This window comes from Melozone crissalis, unplaced genomic scaffold, assembly GCF_028551555.1.
Source record: "Melozone crissalis strain CALT ecotype California unplaced genomic scaffold, PUWL_Pcris_2 ptg000081l_1, whole genome shotgun sequence".
Classification (NCBI taxonomy): domain Eukaryota; kingdom Metazoa; phylum Chordata; class Aves; order Passeriformes; family Passerellidae; genus Melozone; species Melozone crissalis.
Genome location: NW_026535858.1, coordinates 3,269,950 through 3,277,713, shown reverse-complemented (window position 1 = coordinate 3,277,713; position 7,764 = coordinate 3,269,950).

Sequence of the window (7,764 nt, the reverse complement as noted above, 5' to 3'; positions counted from 1 at the left end):
AAATGCAAAGGAGTTTCTTAAAAGTTTAAGGATTCTTTGAATATAGTTAAAGTATATCTTCCCCATGGTCATTCGTAGAAAAGTGACTGAGTCATATTTCTTCTGTTTTTCCTAAAAAATCGTGTCAAGGGGCAGTGTGTGTGATCATGTGAAGAAAAGGTGTTGGCAAAACTGGGAGTGACTGAAAATGTGGCCTTAAAATAGGAAGTGTTGAGTAGCCATAACCAACAATGCATGTTGATGATAATATGATAAAAATAAGAGGCTGTAGCAAGTAGGTACTAAAGCTAGAACATGCTAGAATTTCTTTCATCCCTGCAGTTTAAATTCTGCTCTGTTTTTCAAGTGTGGTCACTTGGCCAGACAAAAGGTTATACCACCTACTCTGAGTGCATGCATGCAAGGAAGAAAAGCTGAGGTTTTGTGAATCACTGATGTGTAATTCTTGGCTAAATGCCTTCAGCACTGCTTTGGAACAATGTTTGTTGTGATTTTGTTAGATTGCTTTTCTTCTTTTTATTTATTTGATACTGAACTTTCCTTTTATTATGTACAGCCTTAAGCAGAAAGGCAGAAACCTGTCATAATGAGCAATCCAACAGAGATTTCTAATAACTAAGCCAAAGAAATACCAGCTCTTTTACACTTCTGCATTTCTGCTCTTTCAAATGAAACAAGCATTAGGCTGTCAGGAAACTGAAAGCTGGTGCTGGCTCTGAATTGTATTTCTGAAAGTAAAGTCTCTGTTTCTTGCATGACTTGGAACTGGTCATCACATTCACTTTTGGTTTTGTCTAGATGGTACAGCATATGTTAATTTTCTTCACTCATTTTGAATGTTTTTATAGGTCTTTAATTAATTCTGTATGTTACTTGCTATTCAGGATAACATGTTGGGGGGGTCTGTAAAGAAACCTGGTATAGCTTTTGTTAAAAGCATTTACCAAATCAGGAACAGCTGGAAAGCCATGGAAACAGTATCTTCTGTGGAGTGATTGCCTGCAGTAATTTAGTTACAACCAAGTGAGACAAAAATATACCCCTGGGAATCGTATTTTGAGGAAAATGACCGTGTTGCAAGCAGTGAAGTACTAGCAATGAGAAGGCCAGGGAATCCCCTGTTTCTGTTCCTCTGTTCACCCACTAGATAAATCCTGCCTTACACCAAATGGTAAATTGTGCAAGTACCGAGATGCTCACTTTGCTGTAATTCAGGGTGAATGTTTGGTACATGCCTGTAAAGTTATCAATCAGTTTGCTAAATACTATTCCTCTTCCAGAAATGAGTCAGCAGCAGCATGTTAATTTTCTCTCCCATTCATACATGTGGTGACTTCAGATGGGGAAAATTCAGTGAAGGTAATATCTCACTTTTCTCTAGACTCTGGCTATTTAGAGTTGCTTTGGGTTCACCTTTCAGTAACAAGTAAGCTGAGGTGGATTGTCCAGCAGCCCAGCTGTGGAGCTCCAGCAGAGGTTTGTATGTTCAAACCCCAATCTTGTGTTCAGCCTTAAAGGTCACCCCTGATTTCAGTGGCTGTGATGTCAGTGGGGAAACCCTGCTGCACTTTTGGCTGTCCTCGTGCAAAGGTCTGAAAACGTCAAACAAAAGCAAAGCCACTACTCAGAAAAGTTTAAGGCTAGAGAATAGAAACCAACCACAGTCTCAGTGACTTCTAAGCAACACCACAACATTTCATCAGCTCCTGCTTGTATGAGAACATCGGTCTGTTCTCAGCCACTGTTTCTTCAGCTTAGATTGTTTTGGTTTTCAACTACTTCTTAAGATGTTTTGTTGACAAACATGGGATAATCTATTTGTTAAGTAATGGATCCCACTAACACCAATGTTTAAGATGACTTCTTAGCCAAAATAATTGGACAGAGTGCCCACCAGAAGTTCCTTATTTGTATTGTTTTGGAATTAAGTATCATGCATTTTTTTCCAAGGCTTTCCTTCTCCTTTAGCAGACCAACCTAAGGTGTAGGGATTAACCATTTATGAAGGGCCAGACAGAAATTTTGTGGCCAAGACCAGAAACTGAAGCCCAGTTCCCTGAATGTGAGACCCTTTTTCTTTAGTCAGGCTGTCTATGCCCACAGTGGGGATTCCCAGTGCACAAGTTACTGTATCTGCCTAAGGACTGCTTTAAGGGTTCTGTATTTCTAGTCAGCTGTTGATTTTTAACCCACTATTCACATGATAGCCCACTATTCTTTCTTGTTGCTTTTTTTATAAGCTTGCAAATTAAACAACTTTTCCTTTCAGACTATCTTCCTAACAACAGCAATTTAAAAAATCACAAATTTGTTTCCTGCTTATTTTCGTTTCTCCATAAAAAAGTCTCACCAAGAATTTTAGCACAACCCACAGTGCCACAGGACTGCCAGATGCAAATTAACACCTTATTAAGTACTCATAGGTGAGTTCTTATGTCCTAATATTGTGGGGGTGAGTGAGAGTGGTGAGGAGGAATCCCAATACTTCTTGATAGTAAAACTATAAAAAAAAAAGGGTGATTTATTTTCTAAGGAGTATGTCCAGAAAAGGAATGCATGCTAAGGGTACATATTTATTTAAAAACATGATTAATGTTACATGTGTGAACTGGTATATTGCTATATCTTTCTGATCTTTCTGGCAGAGTTCACAGCAAGTTTTTGTAATGCATCCCCCTCACAATACTTCAGTACTTACAGGAATGTTCTGTTTTTAGGGCCATGGACTTCTATCACTCAAAATTCCAGTCAACTCAAGTGAAAGCATTGTCTGAAAGTGAGGTGTGTGATTGGGTTCTTGACTCTTAACTGAGAATGTGTTATTGCCTGATCTCAAATTTAATAAACTTATTCCTGGAATCAAACTTGTCCAGCGCAGTGAAGATGCACAATGAGCACCAAGAATGTGCTATTGCTTCATTAATTTCTTAAAGCCCCCCAAATAAAGCTGAGAAAGCACTCAGCTGAGAGAAGTTCACATACCCCTTCCCTCTTGCAGGTTTAGGAGTGTGAATTTTCTGAAATTCCCAAATAATGCTGTTGGGCAGCCTCTGCTTGAGCACATCATGAGCCAAGATGGAGTTTCTCTTGTACAGGGAACCACAGAGAGCTGTGGCTGCCCTCCATCTTCCTGAGCCCAGGCCAGGAGTTCACGAAGACACCAAACATCTGTTCCTAGAGCAGTGCATGTGGTGGGGAGCTCTGGGCTGGAAGACAGCCAGTGACTTGTGCAAAAGCTGAAAGCATGGTGGGTTAGAGGCTTGTGAAGGGGAGGATATTGCAAAAGAGAAGTGGACAGGGTTGCTAGAGCATAAAATGGCTGTTAAAGAGAGGAGAAAAAAACCCTTTAGTAACTATAATTAAGCAGTAGCTACTTGCTATGTATTGCTTTGTATTGTTTTTATAAGCCACAATCAATTGGGGTTTTATCATTTTAGGAGGTTCTTGCTGCCACCTTCATCCCCAGCACACTTGAGTCCTTCTCTTCTTTCCTGGCTGGAGAGTTCTGCTTCATCAGCTGCAGTGAATGGACTGCCTGCTTGTAGGTAAGGAGCCAAACACTGGTAAAGGGAGCAAAAAGAACACCATGTTTATTTATCCCTGGTTTTTGTTATTTCAAATTAATTACAGGGGTGTTTATGAGGCAGGGTTGTTGACCACACAAATATAGGCTGTTCATAATGCATATAGTCTGGGAGAAACTGTAATTGCTCTGCTAAATGTAATTTATTCTGTGGTTCCATTCAGCTATATATTTAATTTTATTTTTCCATTCTTCTTCTAGGGGCATTGGTAAACATTCTTCTAAGCAGGGATGGTAATGATGAGACAGTAATTGTCTGGGTAAATTATCCAAGTGGCTGCCTTGCTTTTTTTTTAATTTCCTACATTTCTGGTGTCCTCTGGCATCAGAACAGAAGTCTATGCTAGTCCTAGGCTATGTAAATTAAAAGTCCTGTCTGCATTGCAATTAAAAACATGTCAGGTCACATGGTTTCCACTTGACCAGTTACAGCAGAGCTGTTTTGCAAATAAGGTTTTAACCGTGTTGCAAGTGTGAAGTCCTGAACTGACCAAGTCTGTAGTAACTGGGTCACCTGCCAGAGTTTTTTTGTGATGTAGGTCATGGGAATATTTGCAGAAGCAAAAGTGCTGTAATTGCATGGCTGTACCATATTTATGTTGACATTGAAACTTAAAGATGCATATTCAGGAGGCAGAAACAATAACATATATAATTAAGATAAATTCTAGTTAAAAAAAATCCAGCAGCTAAACAATGTGGATTTTTACCTTAATGTCATTATTTCAGATCTGTTTCCTAATGAGGTTTTAGCACCCCAAGAGCACAGACATTGCCCACTGTTGGGCAAAGAGAATTAGGAAAAAGAGAATTAGGAGCAGTAACATAAGAGAGCTCAGGCACCCCAAAAATAAATCAGTGTATCACATGAGGGTTGGGTTGCTGTGCAGCTGAGGAGCTGTAGCCTTAGACCACCCTGCTGTGCTGTGGAGGCAGGATGAAAGATCTCTCCTCAAATTGTCCCAAAGCCCTGGCAGTTTCAAAATAAACAGGTGAAAATGGTGAAAAAGGGTAGCACCAGCAATTGCCAAGACAGCATCAGTCATGGAATGGAATGCTGTCTTGGAAAGGAACCTCAGGATCATCCTGTTCAACCTTTCTTGGCAAAAGCACAATCTAGACAAGATGGCCCAGTGCCCTTTCCAGCTGAATCTCAGAGGTGTCTAGCACTGGGGAAAAGAAAGCTGGAATTAAAGGAGGAGTTAAGGAAAGCTGGAATCAAAGCTTTCCTTGCAGCAGCAGCAGCTTTTCCTGGGAGTCTCACTTGGTGGGTCTGGAAAGACTTGGGGCAGGGAAAGTATCCAGATGTGAATCAGGTCTCTGTACCAATCTCACAATTGCAGCAGTCTCTCCGCAGGCTGTTTATGGGGGGTGGAGCATAATGAATACTAATTAACTGTGGTAGCAGTTTTACTTTAGGCAAGTGTCTCTGCTATTACCATGTCTGAATCTCCTGCAATCAGCCAGCTACAGAATTCACTTCTCTGCAGCATCCCTGCCTTTGGGAACAGATTTGGTTTCTCTCTCACTGAACTATGAGTCTCTAGTATCTCTAAAACTTTGAAGTGGTGTTAAATCTGGATTAGTTAATTCTCAAGATTTTGCTTTTACAGGGTAAGAGAAGGTGATAAGAAAAACTGAAATAGCTGTATTATTTTTAAAAAGTAACAGACTTCTTTAGACCTATAGATTTGGCTTTTTATCTGGTTTTTTTTCTTAAGCAAATGATTATGTATATGGACAGAGCTGCTGTTCAGATTCAGTGGGAACTCAGTCTCAGTTGAATTTCAGTTACACAGATGGGTGTTTATGCAGGTTTCCTTTTAATGGGAACTCAGGAGAAGGCACAATCAGCTCTCTTGGGCTCCTTTTCTTGGAGATGAGATCTGGAGATAGTGCACAGAGACTAAAGCTCTCGGCTTTGCTCATGTAAATCTTGACCCCGTTGTTCTGGGAGAAGCACTGAGCCAGGAGTACAGGAGCAGTGGGGGAGCAGGATTTGTGTGCCCAGTGAGGAAATTTGTCACCAGGAGGGGACATTTTATTGAGACACTACAGAGCCGAGGGTGTTACTCACCATCCCTGAGACAATGGCATCAGGGCCCTGAAGGGACAAGCTGCTGTGACAAGCAGCAGTCAAGCCAGTGGAGCTGTAATCAGAGACTTTATTCTGAATGCCCTCCATTCCTTACTTTCTACTCTTTTGATACTGGTGCCTGTAATGTTTCTCTTAGAATCCCCAGGGCTGGTGCAGTGGAAGGTTTAGTGGCAGGTACCTGTCTCACCTTTGGGAACAGAGAACTGAGCAGTTTGAGTTCCAGCACTGCTGACTTGACCTGCAGCCCAGGGTTTTGTTGGAGACTGATCAGAAATCTGTGACCTTAAGAATTTATCTTTTTTACATCTGCCTGTTAAGAAACCTTTCCATGAAGCTGTTGCCTTTTCTTTATATTCAGATTTATATATGACATTAACCTTCATTAAACTCTGACCCTTGTCCTAATTAATCCTTCTGGCCACTGGCTGTTCTCTGTCAGCTCTTTCTTGGGTTAGGCCTTCTCCTTCCTCTGGTTCCTGCACGTACTTGCCAGAAGCAGCTTGTGGTGTCTACTGTGTTTCCATTCAACAGGCTGTGTCTAGAGCTGTTATTTCCACTGCACAGAGCAAAAAATCAGTTCAGTTCCTTTTTTTTTTAAATTTGTATTGCACAAGAATCTCTTGAAGAAGTAGTCTTCCTCTTGGCTTGTTGTTCTTTTTAATTAAAAAAAAATTCAAATTGCTATGTGTATTCTTTACCTACACACAGTGAGTAAGGTACATGGAGTATTTTTTTTTGGCATCTGAAAATGTTCTGAGTCTCATGGTGCCTGACACATTTACCATACCTAAGGCTCAGTATTTCAGATTGAAAACCCAGAGGCTGTTGTTTGGATTTCATCTATTTTCAACAATATTAAGACTCACAAATGAAAATCCTGTGCAGGTGAATGAGTATTTATCAAACTCATTTTTGTATGAGAGGTTAACCACAACATTGATTACAAAAGCAAAGTCACACTCTCCCCACATGTCCTAAAAGCAAAATTGACAAGTCATGTATCAACTGCCAAATGAACAAGACAATGAAACAGCAAAACTCATCACTGTTCTGGGTGAGAAATCAAGGGCTTTCAACCCTGTCATTCAGAAAGCTCACACTAATAAAGGTAGCCTTACTAAGATACAGGCCTCGTTAATGAATGTGAATTATTTTGTTGCAGGATGGCAGCAAGCTGGATGCACAGACACAGACAGCAGCGGGTGAGCAGCCTGATTGAGGCTCACTCCGAGTTTGTTGTGGCCAGCTGCTGCCGGTAAGGCTTTGCATGCTGAGGTGGCACCTGTGACACACAGCCCCGGGCAATCTGTGAGAAAGGGCTCTTGCAGCGCCAGATAAGGTGTGTAATGGCTCATTTACAAACGGCAGGTTTGCTTTGCATCTGTAGGAGGACTTGATGTGTAAACTTGTCCCAGAAGGTGTTATGTGTTTACCTTTGGCCTGAAGAATGATGTCACTTTCTGTCATTCCTGCGTGTAATCCTTTAACTGCTCAAATCAGAGCTGTAGGAGTCATTGGGCTAGAGGGTGAGAATCAAGGTGTGAGACTTCAAATTAAGAGGAGCTGTATCTGGTGGGGCTGTACTGAAACGAGGTACCTTTTTCACCTTTTTCAGGTGGCCTTGTCACTCTGCTGCTCCCTGAAAGGAAAATGTACCCAGGTGGGGCTCTTCTCCCAGGACACAGGTTTAGGCAGCGCCAGGGGCTGTTCGTGTTGGGCATTATGAAGAATTCCTTCACTGAAAGGGTGATTAGATACTGAATTAGGCTTCTGAGGGAGGTGGTGGTGGATTCACCAACCTTGGAGGTGTTCAAGTGCCACACTTCATGTGGCACTCACTGCCATGATCTACTCGACAAGGTAACCTTCAGTCAGAGATTGGATTCTGATCTCAAAGGTCTTTTCCAGCCTAATTGATTCTGATTACTGGCTGAGGATACAGTCTTCTGGGATTCCTGAAGCTCAAGGTGATGTTAAAAGGCTTAAACTCCTTGTGAGCCCTGAGGAAAAAGGGAAGTCCTGTAATAAAAGCCTGGATGAGTGGTTGTTATCCTCTGTAGTGGCCCCAGTGCACGATGACTGG